General features: G+C 56.1%; 1 pseudogene; it reads left to right on the top strand.

The window, feature by feature from the left end:
- The window catches only part of LOC128945470 (zinc finger protein 208-like), a 463,302-nt pseudogene that overhangs the window by 277,751 nt on the left and 165,245 nt on the right, over positions 1–20,306 (top strand).

Below are 20,306 nucleotides of genomic sequence, written 5' to 3'. Positions count from 1 at the left end.
TTCCCAACACGGGGGGCTCTGACCCTGGGGGTCACCCGGGATTATCCAGCGCGGATCCTCCAACGGGAGGTGGAGCTGGAGCGAGGCACGGAGCTCGTCGCGACCCGGGGCACTGCGGGATCCGCGGGCAGCAACACATACTCCTTCTGCTCCATCCCCCCTCCTGCTATCCGGCTTTGCCCTCACGCAGCCCGGGGGTCGCGGGGCGGGGCTGTGCCGTGTGCAGAGCCCGCCCCTGGCGGCGATTGGGCGATGGTGCCGTCAGTCGTGGTTGTGGCGCGCTGATTGGTGGGAGCGGGGCGGAGCAGGGTCTCCGTGGCGGGCTGAGGGCGGCCGTGGCTGGGCAGCGGCGCCATTGTCGGAGCGTGTGTGCGGTGCCGTGAGCGGCGGCAGCGGCCGGAGCGCGGTGAGGCGGCGGCGGAGCTCGGAGGCGGCCGCAGCGCAGGTGGGAGCCGCGCTGGGTTGTGCGGGGGCTCGGGGCTGGCTGCGGGCCTCGGGGGCGGCAGGGGGCTCGGGCGGGTTCGTTGTGCCGTTTTCGGCCCGTGTTGCCGCTGGCGTGAGGGCGCTGCGGGAGCGGCTGCCCGCGGTCTCCTTGCGGCCGCTGCCTCGGCAGGAGCCGCTGCCGGAGCAGCGCTGGCGCGGCCCGGTTGCTGTGGCTGGGACAGAGGGGGCTGCCCCGTGCCCGGGGCTGTGCGGGGAAATTCCCGTGGCCGGAGGTTTCTGTGCCCAGAGGAGACAGAGGAGTCCTGTAAAAGTGACTTTATTGCTGAGCAGAGGGAGAGGCCGTGGGGCATTTGCCGTGCGCTCTCTGCCATTGTTGTAGTTCGCAGCCTCCTTTTTATTCTCATTTTGCCGGCCTCATCTCCCTCTCCCTTTGCCCACTGGCTGAGGTGCTTGGAAGGTTCAGACCTCGCGGTCCGCCAACTGCATGTCCTCGTTAATGTGCACCCCCACGATTGTATAACAGCCGATATTCACGGCTCTGTTAAGTCTTTGTTCTTCTGGAAGTTCAGGAATTTAGTGGGACTTTCTGTGAGCAGCAGTCCATGTTAATTAGTAACATTTATTGAAGCTGGAGGTTTCGCCCTTTGCTTCCTTATCTACAAGTCCCTGGCCCCTCGCTCAGCTGCTGAATGAGCTGCACTCTCAAGTGCGGAGCATGGTAAAAAGATGAGAGTTGCTGTAGCACATCAGAGGAGAAACAGCATTCGTTTAACCCATGGTCTGCCAGGGAGCCACAAAACCGTGTCCTATTTCCATCCTTTCCACGTTTGGGCTAGAACATGAGGTGCTTTCTTACTTCCTTTGTTATCTGTTTCACCACTTTTTCTTTATCATCTCTTTGCCAACAGCAGTTTGAGTCATTTAATTTTCCACAAACTCCCCTTTCTTCTGCTAAAACGTAATATGATCCCATCCCATTGTTAAGTGTTGTGTTCCTCATTTCAGTGGATTGGTCAGCAGGAGGGTCAGGAGCTGGAGCTGTCTGTTTGGTTATTATTGCGAGCAGAGCTTGTAATCTAATGATGCCATTGAAATGAGAAATGGGTTCTGTGGCTCCTGATATGAATTGGTTCGGGTTCCCAGGGGCTGGTCCATGGTGTTGTAGGATTTGTTCTGCTGGCCGTTCATCTTTTTTCCATTTTTGGGCGCTCTCTCCAGCCAGGGCTACATCAATTGACTGCTTTTGTCTAACTAAATCATCAAATACTTGGATTCCCAACTGATTTCCCTAAATATTTGGCAGCAAAAAATCCCCAGTGCCCTAATATACCCTATATAACACAGACAGTGACAGCACATGTTGGAGTGGGCAGAAGGATGATTCCCCCATTTATTTATAGTGAAGTTTTCCCAACGTTCTCCATGTGCTGTTTCCCTTTGCAGCTTCACCCGTTTGTGTTGCAGGGTCAGATATCCTCCCCCTGGGCTCTGCCTTGAGCTGTGCAAATTCCATCAGTGCCAGCAGGCAGAGCTTGGGGTGAGGGGCAGAGGGAATCAGCCCAATTCCTGCCCCAGGCAAGAGACCCAGGTGCATTGTCCACACTTTGCCCATCAGTGTTCATTTGCATTTCTAAAGCTCCTCTGGAGGCTGCCTGGAATGGAGCTTCTCTTCCAGGGCAGCCATCTGGTGATTCACATGTGGCCCCCCAAGAATCTGCTGTGTTTTAAAAAAAAGTATTAACTATTTACGAATTCAAAGTATTATGGTTAAAGCTCTTCAGTTCTACAAATGCCCCATAAAGGAGAACTTGGAAAAACCCAGACCAAAAACTGATTCTCACAGTTCTGTCCAAAACCCACCTGACAATATAAAGTGGGAATTATTATAAAAAATTATTATCATGTTGTTATCTTATCACTGAAACTGCAGGGAAAACAAAAACTCTCCAAGAATCTCTTTAGTGTTAGAGAGTCAAGGCATTCCTTGGTTGTGGCCTGGATGTGCAACAGAAATAATTTCTTTCACAAATAGCCTGGCTGTGCAGAGAAAATCATTCCATGCCATGTGAGTTTTACTCGATTTTTCCTAAACTTTATGTAGTCTGAACCAGTCTAAATCCAATGCTTTAATGTTCCTTGTTCCCAATTGTGTAAGTTTTTAGCATTTGGTTTCCTGTTGGACCCGGATTTCTTCCCCTCTGATGTGAATTCGGTTTCCACAATCCTGGATTTCCTTCTCAGCCTTTTCCAGCCCAGGTGTCTCCAGCTCTGCTGGGGGCAGTGTCTGGGGTAGCTGTTGGTTGCTGTTTGCTGCTGGGCAATGTTGATGTTTTGTTGCTGGGCATTATCTCTGTGGGTGTCTTTTGGGCTATTCCCAGTCTGTTCAGATGTTAAACTCATCTCCATTGAGTGGTGTAACACCCCTTAAATAAAACCTTTAAAATTCATTTCCCCAAGGCAAAGACAAAACCAAGCCTGAGCAGACAAATAAGATTGAAAAGAACCGAAATCGGTACATTTTGCAGCAGTGCAATGGCAGGCAGCCCAGAGTGTGGGTGTCAGTGAGCCCCAGAGTGGAATTGTGCCGTGGTGTTCCCCAGCAGCTGTGGCAGTGCAGGCCCAGGCAGCGCTGAAGCTGCAGCAGTGGCAGCAAGGCTTGGCCCCAGTGGCTGGAGATGGCAGAGGAGGGTGGCCAGGATTGCAGAGGATTCCAGGTGAGGATCTGTGGGCAGGCGCAGGGGCTTGGCCCGCTGTGGAGCCCTGGCTGCTGCTGCATTGCCTTCAGGGCAGGCTCAGGGGCGGCCTCCCATCCTCCTGCTGCGGGCGGGAAGTGCAAATCTGCGGGGCTTCAGAGCCCTTGAGGCCAGGCTGAGGGGTCCCTCCGTGTTGAGCTGTGCTGGCGGCTGTTTGTGGCCTCAGGGACACTTGGCATGGGCCCCTTGGCCACCAGTGGTGCTGCTTTGCACTCCTTAGGCAGGAGCCGATGTCCTGGCTGGGTGTTGGCAGCAGCAAAGTGCCAGGGCAGGCTCTGTGCCAGCCGAGCTTCCTGTGGGAGAATGTGCCTTGATATCTGCTCCAGTGGTTGCTGAAGCAGTGAGAATCGCTTTTGCCCCCCCTGTTAGGTGCCATGGTGTCAGCAGAAGATATTGAAGCCTTCCTGCTCAGGGCATTTCAGTGCCAGGCTCTCACAAGCACCCACAGCTGGGCGGGTTGAGCTGAGCATGGGGCGGTGACCTGCGCTGTGTCTGATTCCCCTTCCTTAATAACAGCCTGTCTTGTAGCTCTTTTCCCTTCTGCTGCCCTTGCAGAGCCATCCACAAACACATTTTCTCCCTCAGGCCAGGGAATGTCCCATCATCAATCTGTCCCAGCCTGGGTCTGGAGCTCTGTCCCTTGAGTGCAGTCCTGGGTTCCTTGCCAGCCCCTCTCCAGGCTGTTCAAACAGGAGGCTGGGTTAAACCCTTGCCCTGTCCTCAGTTCTAAACCCTCCTGTGCCATCGAACAAGTTTCATACTGTAATAACCTAACCCTGCTCATCCATTTAGAGGCTGTTTAGGTTGTCAAAGCTTTACCTTGATGCCAGACTTGAACTATAGGAGATCCTCCTGTTGTCATCACTTTTCAGGCGAGGCCACTCTCTGGCCACTGGGTTAAACATTTTAGCACAAGAATTCCTTTAACTAGACCCTGTTTAAAATCCGCCTATAATTCAAATTCTTTTTCCCTGTCTGGAAGGCCCAGGCCAGCAGCCTCAGTTAATCTTCATTTTAAAACGTGAAAAATCTGTGTTTCCTCCTGCTGTCTTTCCATCCAGTTTGTTGACTGGCTGGATAGGAGTGTTGTATGGAGACATCCCTGGCTCCAAAAGCCCTGCCTTTAACAGGAACTCAATACCAGGCTGTGAGCCCTTCCTTCTCTCTCTTGGAACAAGGTATTGCTTGTCCTGGTTGCTTTAAAGTAATTTGTAGCGGCTCCATATCTAATTTTCCCTCTTTCCCTGTGTCTACCCGCACTTCTGTGTTCACTTCAGCATGGGCCTTTTCAATCTTTTCACACAAAGGTAGAACAGAACTAGCCTCTGCAACCCCTTTTACAGTATAAAAATCCAGCTCTCAAATTCCTTCCGAGGTAATTACCATCACAGGAGGAAGAAAGAGAAATTCATTTTATTCAAACCTATCCCCCACAGCTTCTAATAGTAGTTGAACAAGTCATACCTGCTCATCTTTCCCACTCATTCCCTTAAAAATTAAAACATTCCTTTACTCTTTTCCCCCTTAGGTCTAAGATTCAGAGTGGATTGAGAGGCCCCTGTGTCCATCAGAAAATGCCTCCTCTCAATGCAGACCCACCCTGAATGTTCTCAAGGGCTGCAGTGTGGAGGGTCCCTGGTGTGATGGGAGCTGTGAGAGCCCTGCCAATCCATGTCCATCAAGGGGTGGACTTGCTGGTCCTGAGGGTGCTGCTGTCTGTGCTTGCAGTGTCCTTGTGCCCTGCAGCTGGAGCCCTGGTTCCTTGCCAGGGGCTGTTTGGGTGGGCTCTCCCCTGCCGAGGAGGGCAATGCCTCTGCCAGGTGCTTGTGGCCGAGCCGTGCCCTGGGTGCTGGGGCCCCCTTGGGCCCTGGGGTTGATCCCTCAGGGGCTGTAGGAACTGTGCCCTGGCCTTTGCCTTCATCTTGGCCTTTTGCTGCTCCCTTCTTGCATTCACCTGCTGTGCCTTTGTGCCCAAGTGCTGCAGGGCCTTCTTGTGCCCCTCCTGCAGCCCCCTCAGTGCCTGTGGGTGCTTGTCTTGCTTTACAAGAGAGGTGTCTTCTCGGGAAGGCAGAAAAAACCTCTCTTGGAATGAAGAATGCAAATCAAATCCCTCTTAATTTTTAGACTAGTGAAATGAAGGGGCTCTCAGGCAAAGATATGGGAATAGGAATACCAGTTCTTTACTAGTGTGTATAATAAAGCAAACAAACTCCAACAGCTGCGGCACTGACAGCAAACAGAGCCCGGACCCAGTCCCGGCCTTTGGGCTGCGGCGCTTTGCCCTTGGGTGCAGTTCCGGGCACGGCCGGCAGGGGCGCTGGTGGCTCCCGCGGGGCGGGGCAGCGCATCCCTCCCATGGGAACCTCTCTGAACGGCAATAGAGCAATCCCTTCATCTAACTCTTTCACTTTTTTACCTTCTCTAGCCTTTCTCCCGTGTTTTGGGAAAGAATTTGGAGAGGGCTGTCTTTTAACTGAGCTCCTAGTGTTTCGATAAGGTGCTTCCTCTAGAGAGTTTCCTTGAACGCCTGGAGCTGTGGTTACTAAGGGGACGTAACTCAGAGCAGGACGGGGTCAGGGGAGGATATCCCGCCGAGGCTCGGTGGGAGTGTGGGCAGGGTCTGCTGCCGGAATCGGCAGAGGGGGATCTTCCCGTGGAGCCCGAGGCGGAGCGTGGGCAGCCCCCACATGGCTGATGGCGGCTGATCCGGCAGCTGCCGGCAGAGCAAAGGCAGGTGGGAGAGCCCGGCAGCAGCGGCGGTGCCCAGCGCAGGTGGCACGGGCAGGGCAGCCGGGGATGGGATGGCTGGGACCCCCCCTGGGTGCGGTGGGCGCGGCGACCTTGGAGCAGGCGGCAGGACAGAGCAACCCCCATCTTGCCCAGCATGGCCGGCAGAGCGGCCGCGGGCCAGGCAGTGGGAGCAGGGCACACAAATTGAGCGACAGCGCCGGGGCAGGTGGAGCTGCCCTGGGCAGTGAGGCCGCACCTGGGATGGAAACCGGGGCAGGCGGAGCTGAGGCGGGCAGCGAGCCGGGACCCGGGACAGGCGCCTGGGCCGCGAACGGAGGAGGCAAGACCTGCAGAGGATCCCACTCTCTTTCTGATTTTCCTCTTTTTCCCTTCCCTTTCATTTCCCCTTTTATTTTTCTCGGAGGTTACTCATACTTTTAAGATTTTTATTCTTCTATAATCCTCTGTCTAACATATTTCATATTCTCTTCTAGGTAAATGGTTTTTTTTACAAATAAATCCAGAGCCTAAGAAATCTAAACTTCTGCTTGGATACATTGAAATGATCGATGAGCTAACTCACGACCTCCTAATGTTTTTTTTCTCTTGACCTTTTTATTTATCCTTTGGCAAATTAAGCATCTTTCAGTTACTTGCTTTGCAACTCCAAAAATCGCAGTGTGCCCATAGTTCCTTAAAAAATAATCGCACAAAGCTTGAGTATCCCAGTGGGTTTTCTGATGCATGTCTTCTAATATTTTCTTAGAAGCACATTTATTAAGTAATTTTCTTCCATCAAGAAGTTTCCATTTCCCTGATTTATCTTGTTCACTTCCTGTCGTGTTTAAATCTTTTTTCTCGGCTTCCCTAAACTTTGGAATTTCCAGTTTTTCCTGGTTTGGAGTTAATGTTACCATAACTCGTTCATCTCCATTTTCTGCTGCATCCTTAGCTTTGTGCTCTGCCCCCAGTTTGCCCAGTTTGCCTCTCCTTTGGCCCGGGCCGGGTTCCCCCCGCCCGCAGCAGCTGGGAGCAGCCGAGAGCCCCGCGCTGCCCATCCCGACCTGTCCCGGCTCCATCCCCGCTCCTGCTGTGGGCTGCGAGGGCTGCGGGAACGGGGCACCGAGGGTGTGGCTGCTGCTGGGGGAGGAGGAGGAGGGAGGTAAGGGCAGTGATGAAGGGGGAGGAGGAGGTGGGGTTAGAGGGGAGGAGCAGGGGTAGGGATGGAAGAGGAGCGATGAAGGCGGAGAGAGAGCAGCGATGGAAGGAGGGGAAGGAGGGGGTGTTAGCAAGGAGGAGGAGGAGATGGGATGGAATGGGAGAGATGGAAGAGGAGAAGGAGGTGGGGGTAAGACAGAGGGGGAGGAGGAGGGGGGAAGGAAGAGGAGGAGCGGGAGGAAGCTGAGGGACAAAGGCAGATCGAGGCTGAGCCGAGGTAGGGAACCACGCGGTCGATCCCTGCCTGAATTCGCAGCCCCCACCTGTGGGATCATTGTCCCCCCAATCGCGCCAGTGAGCAGAGAGGGGGAGCTCGGCCGGATATCCCGGGGTGTCCCTGGGTTGGGGTTTTTGGGGGATGTTTGGAGAATGAAGGAGTCCAAGGCTGAGCGGAAAAGGCCCCTTGGGGAGACATCGGGGGGTGGCGGTGGCGGCTGCCGGCAGAGGCAGCCTGGAGGAGCAGAGCCCTGTGTCCCCCAGGAGCCCAAAGTGGGGAGCCCAGAGAGGGGGGAGCGCCGCCATTGGCGGAAGCCTCAAGAGCCTGGAGAGGGGCAGGGGGGACTCCTTGGAGCCGCTGCAGCCCAGAGCAGAGAATGAGGGGAGAAGGGAGCCCGGGAGCCCAAACAGCCCCGGCATCCCGAAATGGGGAGAGCGAAGCGGGGGGAGCTTTTGGCATTGCTGGGACTGCCAGCAGCCTGGGTAGGGTCGGCACCGGGCACAAGGGGGACCCCCAATCCAAGCGTGACCCCCAGCAGCTGGGACAGGGGGGAACCTCCTGAACACCAGAGAAGAGGGGGAAGGGACAGGGAACTCCTGGGAGGCTTTTTCCGGGCTGAATCTGGGTCTTTGGGAGGTTTTCCTGGAGCCCAAATGGCCAGTGACTTGTAGAGATGGACTTGGGCAGAGGCACCTTCAAACTCAATGTGCTCATCCCTTGTTTGCCCCAAACCAGGATTTCCCATTGCCAACTCCTGGGAGGCTGCGAGGAAGAGGAAGATGCCCCAGGACAATGAGGCAGGTGAGGAGGAAATCAGTGTGTCTGGAATGCTTAAAATCAGATGGTTTTGAGAAAGCTGCAAAAGACAAACCTCAGAGACAGTAGAACTGATTTGAGCTTTGTAGCAGGCAATAGATTGATCAGCAGAAAAATTATATAAGAAGTAGAAAGTAAGGAGGAATAGAGCAATGGTCTGTGTGTATTAACACTTATCTAGAATAACTCCCTAACCTGCGGAAAAGTGTATCTAGCAAGATATTAGGAAGTTCCAAGCTTAATAGTGGAGCTCTGTGCATTGTTTTTTAAGGCTTACAAGCAGGTATTGTACTTGAAATAAGCAAGCATTTTTTTTAACCCTCAATGAGCTTATAGTGCTTGGATAGAACTACTGTCAATATTCTTTTGCTTTGTGTGATTGGTCAAAAACCTTTTAAAGTTTTAACATGAAGTCCTTTGTCTGCTACCTGTGAAGTGAGCTACAGGCATCTTCCCATTGTCATAACCAAGTAATGAGACAGATGGTTGGAAAATCACACAGCTCAGGACGCATTCCCAGCAGTCCAGTCCTGTTTGTGATTTGTGCACAGCCCCGAACTGACGATGAGTGCCCCTTTCCCCTCTGTGCTGCTCCATCTCCCAGCCCAGCACAGCCCCGGCTGCAGCTCAGCCCTGGGGGGATCTCCTTGCCCTTGCCTGTGGCACGGAGGCAAATCCCATCCTGTCCTTGTCCTTCCTCCCCCAGAGCAGGAGCTGAGCATGGAGAGCAGGGAGGACAAATGCCCGCAGCAGAACCTGGTGGCAGAGGCCGTTTTGAGCGGCTCCACGGCGCAGGAAGCCAACGGGGAGGAAAAGCCCCGGAGATGCCGCACGAGGAGGGGCTGCAAACGCAGCCGGCGGGGATCTGAGGGGGAAAGAGCCAGCCGGGGGTGGGAAGGCGGCCGGAGACGGAGCCAGAGCTCGGAGCTGGTGCTCCATGAGCAGCTCCATGATGGGGAGAAGCCCCACACGTGCGTGGAGTGTGGGAAGAGCTTCAGGTGGAACTGCAACCTGATCAGGCACCAGAGGATCCACACTGGGGAACGGCCCTACGAGTGTGGGGAGTGTGGGAAGAGCTTCAGCGTGAGCTCCAGCCTGATGAAGCACCAGAGGATCCACACTGGAGAGAAGCCCTACGAGTGTTCCAAGTGTGGGAAGAGGTTTACGACCAGCTCCCATCTGCTCCAGCACTATCGTATTCACAGAGAGGAGAGGCCCTTCCAATGCCCCGACTGCGGGAAGGGATTCAAGCGCAACTGTGCCCTCGTCACCCACCGGCGCATCCACACTGGGGAGAGACCCTACGAGTGTGATAAATGCAGGAAGAGGTTTCAGAACAGCTCCCATCTCCTCCGGCAGTATTGGATTCACACAGAGGAGAGGCCCTTCCAGTGCCCTGACTGCAGGAAGGGATTCAAGCACAACTCCAACCTCATCAGGCACCGGCGCATCCACACTGGGGAGAGGCCCTATGAGTGTCCCCAGTGTGGGAAGAGCTTCTCACAGAGCTCTGACTTGACCAAACACCAATGGAGGCACCACTAAGGGAAGCCCTGCGAGTGCCCCGAGTGCGGACAGAGCTTCGTGCGCTGCTCCAGCTCCGTCCCCCACTGGAGGAGGCACTTTGGGCACAGCTCTGGTCACTCACATTCCCTGTGATCCATGTTGGGGACACACCTGGCTGCTTCTACTTTTTGTTTGGCCTTAATTTTCCTCTACTTCACCTTCATCCTTTAAAAACACCCAAAACTGGGTTAAATGAAGGAAATTGATTGAATATATCTGGGTTCCATAATTTCTCAGTTGTTTTAGAGGGAATTTAGGATTTGGGGACAGGTTCTGTGTGGAGTGCTGCTGTTGCTATGAGGCAGGAATTTAATGTCACCCTTCTTGTGTTGCTAAGAACTCCTCCCCTGACCCCAACCCCAACTCCACCCTTGGGATACCCGATAAAAACTCCACTTCCTGTGCCCTGTCTTTGGGTGGTAAGAAATGGATTCCCAAAGGATCAGCCCTATTCCTACTGGATTCCAAAGGATCACCGTCATTTTTCACTGGATTCCTAGAGGATCAAGCTTTTCCCACTGGATTCTAAGAGGATCAGCCGTTTTCCACTGGATTCCCAGGGGATCAGCCCTTTTCCCACTGGATTCCAAGGGATCAACCTTTTTCACTGGATTCCAAGAGGATTCTGACTCTGTCACTGTTGTTTTTTTGTTTGTACTACTGCGTTTGTATTTTTAGTTTTTCCTAATAAAGAACTGTTATTTCTACTCCCATATCTTTTCCTGAGAGCCCTTTAATTTCAAATTATTTTTATTATTATTATTAATATTAGTAGTAGTAGTAGTAGTAGTAATCGAAGGATGGGCCATATAAAATAGTTCATGAAATATGTAAATGAGTTTATTGTTATGCATGAGGGTCTATGAATCTGCAACAGGCTGATGTAATCAAGCCAGAATAATTGAGGGGTGTCCCCGAAAATAACTGGCGCGTCTTGGTGGCCATAACAACCTTTGCTCGATGGTCCTTGTCTCGCATGACATCAGCCTGTTGCATATTCAGAGACTCTTTGCATATCCATAAACTCATTTACATATCCTAGGAACAAAATTGGCTTCCTCCTGTTTGGGGTCCCACCCCCATCCCAGCTCAATTTGGGGTGTCCCATCCCTCTCCCAGCTCAGTTCTGGGATCCCAGTCCCCTCCCAGCTTAATTTTGGTGTCCCATTCCCCTCCCACCTCAATTTGGGGGTCCCATCGCCTCCCAGCTCAATTTTGGGGTCCCAACCCTCTTTTCCCCTCTCTCCCTCCCCTTTCCGATCGTTCCCCCAATCCCCTCCCCCGTGTTTGGTTTTGGGGGCTCCAGGCCCCTCCTGCTCCGTTTTTGGGTCCCGACCCCGTTTTGGATTAATTTGGAGTCCCCAGCCCATCCCCAGGGTCATCTTCCCCCCTCCCCAAATCTGCTCCTGGCAACTGATGAGTCATCAGCGAGACACGCTCTGATTGGCTGGAAATTACTCCGCGTGATCTCTGAGTATTTGCCGCAGTGAGAGGCCTTGGTCTGCGGCTGGCAAGTGATGAGTCAGAGTCGGGCCGTGTGCTGATTGGCTGAAAATCGCTGGGCGGGGCTCGTGCTCTGAGTTTGAGCCCAGCAGTTGGAACGTCGTCAGTGCCGCGCGTTCTGATTGGTCGGGATCTGTTTTGGGGTGGGGACGTGAGGAACTGGGGATTCTTGGGGTTTATTTGGGTTTATTTAGGGTTTGTTTGGGGTTTCTTTGGGGTTATTGATGGACTATTTGGGGTTTATCTTGGGTTTTACTGGGTTTATTTCTTGTTTATTTGGGGTTATTTGGAATTATTTGAGTTTATTTGAAAGTATTAGTGTTTGTTTGGGCTTATTTGGGTTTATGTGGGTTTATTTGGAAGTATTTGGGGTTCTTGGGGTTAATGTTGGTGTATATGGGGTTTTTTTCGGTGTGCTTGATATCATTACGGGTTTTTTGGCTTTAACTTGGTGGAGGGGTTTTTTTCGTTTTTTGGGGTTATTTGGGGGATTTCTAGGTATTGTTTGGGGTTGTTTGTGGTTATTGGGGGTTTTTTCCAAGTGTTTTGGGGTTATTTGAGTTATTTGGGGTCACGTAGGGTCAAAAGCTCCAGGAATATTTCTCCTGCAAAAATCGGGAATTTTTCCTTAAAAATCTGAGAGTTTCCCCCCAAAAGTCTGGGAATGTTCCCTTAAAAATCCCGGACTTTTCTCAACCAGTAGTTGCGCGCCCTGCTCCAAACCATCCAATCACCGCGGGTCTCCCCTCAGGAACACCAGCCTCTCTGTGCACCGATCCACCCAATCACTGCATGCCTCCCCTCAGACACTCCCACCTCTCACACCGAACAATCCAATCACCGCGTTTCTCCTCTCAGCTACTCTCGCCTCTCTCGTCCTGAACCGACCAATCACCGGGCGTCTTCCCTCAGCAGCTCCCGTCTTCTTTGCCTTTATCCAACCAATCACCGTGCGCCTCCCCTCGGCAAACCCGCCTCCCCCGCCCATCTCCTGTCAATCACCGCACCCTCTACGAAACCAACCAATCACTGGCCAACTCCCCATAGCAACTCCCGCCCTCCCCACGCGTACCAGCCAATCAGAACCGAGCCCGAAGCTGCGCCCCCTGACCCCGGGGCCGGGCATGGAGCGGGCGCCCCCTCCCTCCGCCCCGCCCCCCGGGACCCCCTCAGGGACCCCCGGGAGCCGCCCCGGGCTCGGGCGGGTCCTGCGGGAGGCGCTGGAGAGAGCGGGGGAGGCGCTGGGAGAGGACGGGGGACTCCGGCAGCTGCTGAGGAGGTGCAGGGACAGGTGAGGGGTCCTGGAGGGGTCGTGAGGGGAATTTGGGGAGGGGTCTTGAGGAGATTTGGAGAGGGTCTGGGGGGAACTTAAGGGGGTTTTAGCGGGGTCTGGGGATGTTGGGGATGCTTTGGGGAGGAATTTGGGGAGGGGTCCTCGGGGGGTGTCACAATCCGTCCTCATGGATTGGGTTTCGTGATGGACGGGTTTCGTGATGGTTCGTGGATTTGATCTCAAGGTGCAAAAAGAACCGACACGGTACAAGGGGGTTTGCAATGATAATCGAAACAAATGCACCTTTATTGAATGACCACAGCAAAATGCAATAAAGGGATTAAGGGAGAGAAAAGATAAAGGAAGAGAGAGGGAATAGGGCTGCCAAACGTAGAGACAAACTCCTTTGGTCCAGTCCAGTCGAGGATCCACCTGTTGCGTCGGGGAGATCTCGAAGTCTCTTGCTAACTCAGAGGTTTTTATTATGATAACTCTATTGGAAATTACGAGGGGGGGGATACAGATAAAATAAGGAATAGAAGTAACAGGTAGTCCATGCTCTCGGCAGTAAACGAGAGCCATTGTCTTCTTGGTCCAGCGGTCACAACCTGCAGGCAAACATCTCGCTTTGGTCAGCTTGCCTCCCCCACACACCTGCCCCGGGGTGGGGGTTTCAGTCCCAGTCCTTGGAAGGAGCAGAGGGGCCTTTTCACATGGGGGTTCCATGTCTCAGTTCTTGATGGAGAGGCTCCTTCCATCCCAGTCTGTCTGTCACGGTGGTTGTAAAACAGGTGAGGGTCTTCTGTGGGGGGACCACCTGAAACTCAGGAGAAGTCCAGCCAGGCCGAGAGGTGGGACAGCTTCCAAGGCTGTTGTTGCACAAAGGGCCCGGTGCCCCCTTCTTCTTCTCCTTGGGCTCAGTGTAGCACACAGCAAACAACACCTGTGAGAACAATGGCTTAGCAACGCTCTCAGATCTAGGGCGTTGTTGGCATGTGACTTTCTCCTTTGGAGCCAGAGATTTAAGACAGGGGTGGTCTTTTCTTAGTGGTCCCCAAATGACGATCCTGAGGCAGACGAGGGAAAATTCGGAACCGACTCTTACACCAATATAAAATTATTTTTTAAATTATATAAATTTAAGTTGTATGGTGTTTTCATAAAATAAAATAACATTTTATTAGAATTAAAAACTATTATTTTAAATTAATTAGCTATTCTTAACAAGGGTTGAGCTCTCCCTCCCTGCTCAGTGCAGGATGTGGGGAGGGGGCGATGCTGACGGGGCCAGGGGGGCTGCAGCTCTGGGGGCGTGGAAAAACGGCGAGGTTCTGGTGCTGCTGCTCTTCTTCCTGCTCTTCTTCTTCTTTCCAGTTCCTCCTTCCCTCACCTCCTCCTCATTTCTTCTTATCTTGCCTCCTTCTCCTCCTCTCTCCGGCCTTTCTCCTGATCCTTCCTCTTCCTCTTCCTCCTCCTCCTCCTCCTCCTCCACCTCCTCTTCCCGCTCCCCCCGGGCCCAGCCCCCACCCTTTGTCCCCCTCCCTCTTTCCAGATCCCTCCCCATCGCCCCCCCCAAACCCCTCCCCATCACCCCCAATAAACGGCCCCGGGGCCAACTGGGAAGCTTTACTGGGAGCACTGGGAGCAGGCACTGGGCGGGGGCAGAGCGCCAGCGGGGCTGGGGGGGACACGGGACCCCCCCAAAATCAGCGGAGCGGGGACGGAGCGGCGGGTCCCGGCCGGGTCCGAGCCCACGGGGAGGGGCTGCGGCCGCCGCCGGCTCAGGAGCTCTGTGGGCAGAGAAAAGGGGGTGACACCGGGCTGGGGGCCCCGGCGGGAGCGCACACGCTCCGCCACGGGGGGGACGCCACCCCCGGCACCCGCCCTGACCTTCTTGCGCAGGGAGAAGCCGAGCCCCAGCGCCAGGAAGACGAAGCCCAAGACGAAGCCCCCGATGCCCGTCAGCATCTTGCTGCGGGCGGCGTCCGGCGGCATCTCTGGGGGGTCCGCAGGGCTCAGCACCCCCAAAACCTCTCACCGACACCCCGAGCCCCTCCCAGCGCCCTCCCTGTGGCCCCCAGCCCAGCCAGGACCCCCTGAAACCTCCCCCGATCCCTTTTTGTCCTGCCCAGGAGCCACCAAAGCCCCTCCCGTCCCTCTCAGCATCCCACAGCCCCCTCCCAGGTGCCCCCAGCGCCCCAGGACCCCCAAAGCCTCTCGCAGTCCCTTGGCAGCCCCAGCAGGACTCAGCCAGAGCCCTCCCAGGCTGTGCCCAGCACAACCGAGCTCATGGCGAGCCCCGCTTTGCCATCGCCGATCTCCTTCCAGCCCCTCGGGGCTCACTGCGATCCCTCCCAGTCACACCCAGCACCCCCAAACTCCCTCCCAGTCACACCCAGCGCCCCCAAACTCCCTCCCAGTGCCCACCAGGATCCCCCTCAGCCCATCCCACCCTCCCCAGCATCCCCCAAACCCCTTCCCAGGCCTTGCCCAGCCCCCAGCTCCTCTCACAGTCCCAGCCCGGCTCTCTCCAGCTCCCTCCCAGTGGCTCCCAGCACAGCCCAGTGGCTCTGCCAGCACCCCCAGGGGCTCCCCCGTACCCCAGTGCCGCCTCAGGGGCTGCTCCAGGCTGACGTGCTCAACCTGGCAGCTGTAGATGAGCCCGCGCCGGGGCGGCGTTTCCAGCAGCACCAGCAGTTGGTAGGTCCAGTCCCCGTTGGGGAGCACGTCGGTGGCCACCACGTGCTCCAAGAGCTCCTGCTGGCCCTGGAACCACCTGACCTGGATGGCAGCAGGGTAGAAATCCATCACGGAGCAGAGCAGGCGGCCGGGGCCGGGCTGGGAGCTCGAGGCGGGCACCAGCGAGATGGACACGCTGGGGGGCACTGGGAGAGAGAGCAAGAGAGAGAGCGGGGACACACTGGGATCAGCTGGGGGGCACTGGGAGAGAGAGGGGAGGGCTGGGCTGGGCTGGTGAGGGACTGGGAACGGACTGAAATGGACTCGGAGTGACAGAGAATGGATTGGGGAATGTGGTGGGAGGGACTGGGAATGGGCTCGGATGAATTGGGAATGTGCTGGGAGGGAGTGGGAGAGACTGGGAGGGAGTTGGGTGACACAGAGAGATGGGAAGGATTGGGGGAACTGGGAGAGAGGGTGGAGGTCTGAGAGTGAACTGTGAATGAACTGGGAGGAGACTGGGAATGGACTGGGAGAGACTGGGGAGGAACTGGGCATGGTCTTGGAGGGACTGGAATGGCACTGGGAGGGATCTTGGTGGCACTGGGAGGAACTGGGAATGAAGTGCGCGGCACTGGGAGGTCGAGTCCGGCGCGAGGCACTCCGTGCTGCGGATCTGCCTGGCAACAGATGAGTCATGAACAGGATGCGATCTCATTGGTTGCCAAGCGTCAAATTTACGGGTCGCTGAAATGGACGCGCGGGGGGGCACTGGGAGGGACTGGGAGGATCTGGAGACCCCGGGGGTCGGCACAAGGAGGGCTGAGGGCTCTGGGCCGATGCCCAGGGAGATTTTGAGGGGCTCCAGGGTCACTGGCAGGGCAGGCCCCGAGGGTACACGCTCTGCCTCGCGCTCACCTCGGCGCTCCGTGATGAACGGGGTAAAATTCTTGTACCAGCACCGCTAGAACCAGTCCACCGCAGTCCGTCTGTCCTCCATGAATACGGCGTTGCTGTTCCAGCGCTTGGCCAACTTCTCCCCATAGGGGGTGAACCCCACAAAGTGCCCCACGTCGCTGTCGAACATTATGAACTGATCCCGGTTGTAGATGGATCTCTGGACGTACCTCGCCTTCTCCGTGCCGTTAATGAAGTAACACTCGGACTTTGTCATCCTTTGGGACACCCCTGTGTGTGCAGAACATAGATCGGGGGGTGCCTCTCCAACACCCTCCCCCAGCACCCCCAGGGCTCCGGGGCCACCCCGGATCCCCACTCCGCACCCCCTGTGCCCCTCGGCCGCCATGGGACCATCCTGCCCGAGCTGCCGCTTCCTCTTTGCCGCCCTTCTCCCATTTCCCCTTCCATATCCTCTCCCCTCCCATCTCCGGCCGCTCCCCAAATCACTTTGGGGTGCCACTTCTCCATTTTCCCACAAATTCCCCAATCCCCAGTCCCCATTGCGATCAGTTTTGAGGTCCCGCCCTCCCCTTTTGCCCTCTTCCCCACCCTCTCCCACCCCTCCCCTCCCGCTCTCCCTTTGGGGGGTCCCCTCCTCCTCCCCCTCCATTCCGAGCTCCCCCCTTCGCCCCCTTTCCCCCTTCTCCCCGCTGTCCCAGCGCCTCCCGCCCCCCGCTCACCCAAAAGCTCCGCGCCCGCAGCCGGGGGGGCTCCCAGCACCACCAGTGCCACCAACAGGGCCCCGGCTGCCGCCCCTCGCCCCATGGCCGGGGCCGGGCAGGGAGCAGCAGCCCCAAAGCAGCCGCGCTGCGCTGGGAGCGCCAGTCCGGAGCAGGGCGGGCTCGGCAGCGCCGCGCGCTCTCATTGGCTGCCGCCGCTTCTGGGCAGCGATGGGCCGCGGGCTCTGCCCGGCAACCGATGAGGCAATCCAACGCCCCGAGCTCTCATTGGCTAAGCCTCCTCCTGCCTGCGCTGCCATTGGCTGAGGCCTTTCCGGGACGCTGCAGCCCCGGGCTGGGGGTTTTTTGGGCAGGGGGAACCTTGGGGCGCTGGGCAGGTGGGAGCTCAGGTGAGCGCAGCAATGCGTGCCCAGGTGCGCGGCATCTCAGGGCTGCCCGTGGCGAGCGGTGACGCTGGCCCGATGCCTGTCACCCCCAGAGCCGCTCTGTCCCTGCCCTCCGCAGCCACACAGGGACAGAAAATGGAACTGAGGGTTCCTGCGTGGGGACAAGGACCGGGAGAGATCCCTCAGCAAATCCCGCACGGGCACAACAGACCTGGCCTGGACACACGGAGGGAATTTATTACCAACCAAATCACAGCAGCACAAGGAGAAGGGAAAGAAATCTCTCCAACACCTTCCCCCTGCCCAACACGGATCAGCCAGAACAGGGGTCACCAGGGCTCTGCCCAACGGGGGTCACTGGGGATCATCCAGGGGAGATTCTCCCAAGGGGGATGGAGCTGGAGCAGCGCACGAAGCTCTTCCCACACTCGGGACACTCGCAGGGCCTCTCCCTGGTGTGGAAGTGCTGGTGAGTGACGATCTCTCAATCCCACCTGAAGCTCTTCTGACATTCCAAACACTCCTAGGGCCATTCCCCAGTGTGGATCTTGTGGTGCTTGCTGAGGTCGGAGGTCCCACTGAAGCTCTTCCCACATTCCCCACACTCCCAGGGCCTCTCCCCAGTGTGGATGTTCAGGTGTTCCATCAGGGTGGAGCTGGAGCTGAAACCCTTCCCACATTCCAAGCACTTGTGGGGCTTCTCCCTGCCATGAGGCTTCTCCACCAGCTCTGAGCTCTGGCTGCATCTCCGGCCGCCTTCCTGGCTCAGGGGGGCTCTTTCCTCCTCACGCCTCCCTGGGCTGGGTTTGCAGCCCCTCCTTGTGAGGGATCTCTGGGGCTTTTCCTCCTCCTCCATCTGGCCACAGCTTGGGAATGACAAACCCTGGTTTGGGGGAAACCAAGGTGGGAGCGCCTTGGAGTAGAGGTTCATCCTGGCCTGGTCCATCTCTGGAACTCAGCAGGAGTCTTGTGTCCATGAAAATCTCCACACATCAAGATTTAGCCCAAAAAAACTCTCCCAGGAGTTCCCTATTGCTGATCTCTCCACTTTTGGGGTTCCAGAAGTTTCCTTTTCTTGGGATCACAGGGGTCCAATGGTTCCAGGGGTTCTCCATTCTCCGGCGTCCTGCTTAGGGATGATCCAGGGGCTTTTGGGGGTCCATGGGGTCCTTTCTACCCTGATGCTTTACTTTGAGATCCCAGGGATCCCAGGGGTCCCTCTCCAGGCTCCCCCCCTTTCCAGGCTGCTGGGGTCCCCCAGCTCTGGGATCGCCCCTCTCTGCTCTCCCCACTCTGGGGGTCCCAGGGGTTCCCCTCCTCTGCTCTCCCGGGGGTCCCCAGGACCAATGTCCTCCCCTGCCCATACTGGGCAATGGCCACGTGGGCCCCCAAAGATCCCCCAAGGGGCTCAGCTTTGGGGTCCTGCAAGATCCAAACCTACACACACAGAGGAAAAAACCTCCCAGGGACACCAGGTGATATTTGGGGCTCAAATCCACAATCTGCGAGCTCCAAACACACCCCAATAAAAAACCCTCTCAGGGACCCCCCTGATGGATTTGGGACGAGCTCCCCCTCCCCGCTCACCTGCAGGACGAGCTGGGGGCGATGGTCCCGCAGCCGCGGCCACAGGGGCACTGGAACCTCCTGTTCCTCCTGTTCCTGCTCCTGCTCCTCCTCTTCCTGCTCCTCCTTTTCCTCTCTCCCTCCTCCTCCTCCTCCTCCTTCCTAATCCCGCCTCCTCCCCAGTTCTGCCTTCTGTGTATTTAGACTGGAGAACCTTGCTTGTTTTTAGAACTAGAACAAAGATCCCAGATGGAACAAGGCTTGCTGCTTTTAGTCAGAACTATCAGTGACTAAAGGTCACGTTTCCTTTGGTTTGGTGCGGTCCTTGTTCGTCCTCAGTGTTCAGGCTGGGTTGTGGGGTGTCCTTGTTTGCTGCATTTTCCGAGTTCCTCTTGCAGCCTTTGGGCCATGGGCTGTGCCCTGGGAGGGTCCTTTGTGCTCCTTTGTGACACAGGAGAACCTTCCAGGCGGTTTCTGAGCGAGCTGCTGCTGGGATGTCACAGGAACAGCGCCACGTCCCCGTGGTGTTCCCGTTGCTGTGGGACACGGAGGCCTCAGTGCCCAGAGTGGCTCTGGGCTCGTTGCCGGAGGATCCTCCTGCCCGAGGCATTCTCAGCAGCCAGCCCAGCCCTGACGGGTGTCCTTCTGTGCTTGCAGGGCTACAGGCTGCAGACGTGTGCAGCGCAGCCAAAGTGCTCCAGCACGTGGCTGCTGCAGTTTGCACTCTGTACTCTGTGGCTTATTCGGGGTATTTTTTGACCCACTTGGCACGTAAGTCGAGGTTTTCCCTCACTGCAGCATCTGTGGCTTTGGGCTTGCTGTGTGCTTTCTGTTCTTCCTCTGGAGCTGAGTTGACTTTGGAACCAAATTGCCATGAAGACACCATTGCTTTGGGAGAGCTCCTGCCAGCAGTTGCAGCTGAAAAAGGGGGTGTCTGCAGCCAGCGGGGCATGCACAGCATCTGCAATGAGCCCTGGGGGGTTCTGTTCCCTCAGGCAGAGAGTCTAAGCCAGCAGAGCCTGGAGCTCCCTCCCTTTGCTGCTCCAGCCAAGAACTGACCCAGCCCAGTATTTTGTGCTGTTCTCTTGCTTGCTGTGGGAAGGGACTGTGGCTCCTGGAGGGATGCTGTGAAAGCAAAATGCTCTCTCGGGGTTGCCTTGCTCCGTGGCATTTCCCACCACAGGCAGTTTTTCTCCTAACAGCATCTGGTTCATGTTCCTTCTCCCATCGCAGGGCACCTCATGTCTGGATTCCGAGCAGCTCCTCCTTCGGTGAGTGGGAAAGGAACCTTTGGTGTTTGGAATTGTGCAGCAAGTTGTGAGCTCGGCATGTGGCAGCCGAGTGCCAGCCTGGGAGGCTGAAGGAAAGTTCCTGTCAGTGCCTACAGCAGCAGCAGCAGCAAAGGGATCCCCGGCAGTTTTCTCCTTTTCTGCTGAAGAGCTTTTGAAGAGCTGCAGGTCTGGCTTTGGAGGCAGAGGATTGCTTGCTGGCTTTAGCCATGGTGGAATATCGAAT

The sequence above is a fragment of the Melozone crissalis genome, unplaced genomic scaffold, assembly GCF_028551555.1.
Source record: "Melozone crissalis strain CALT ecotype California unplaced genomic scaffold, PUWL_Pcris_2 ptg000066l_1, whole genome shotgun sequence".
NCBI lineage: Eukaryota > Metazoa > Chordata > Aves > Passeriformes > Passerellidae > Melozone > Melozone crissalis.
The sequence above is the reverse complement of the archived record's forward strand: the minus strand, read 5'-3'. Positions and strand labels throughout refer to the sequence as shown.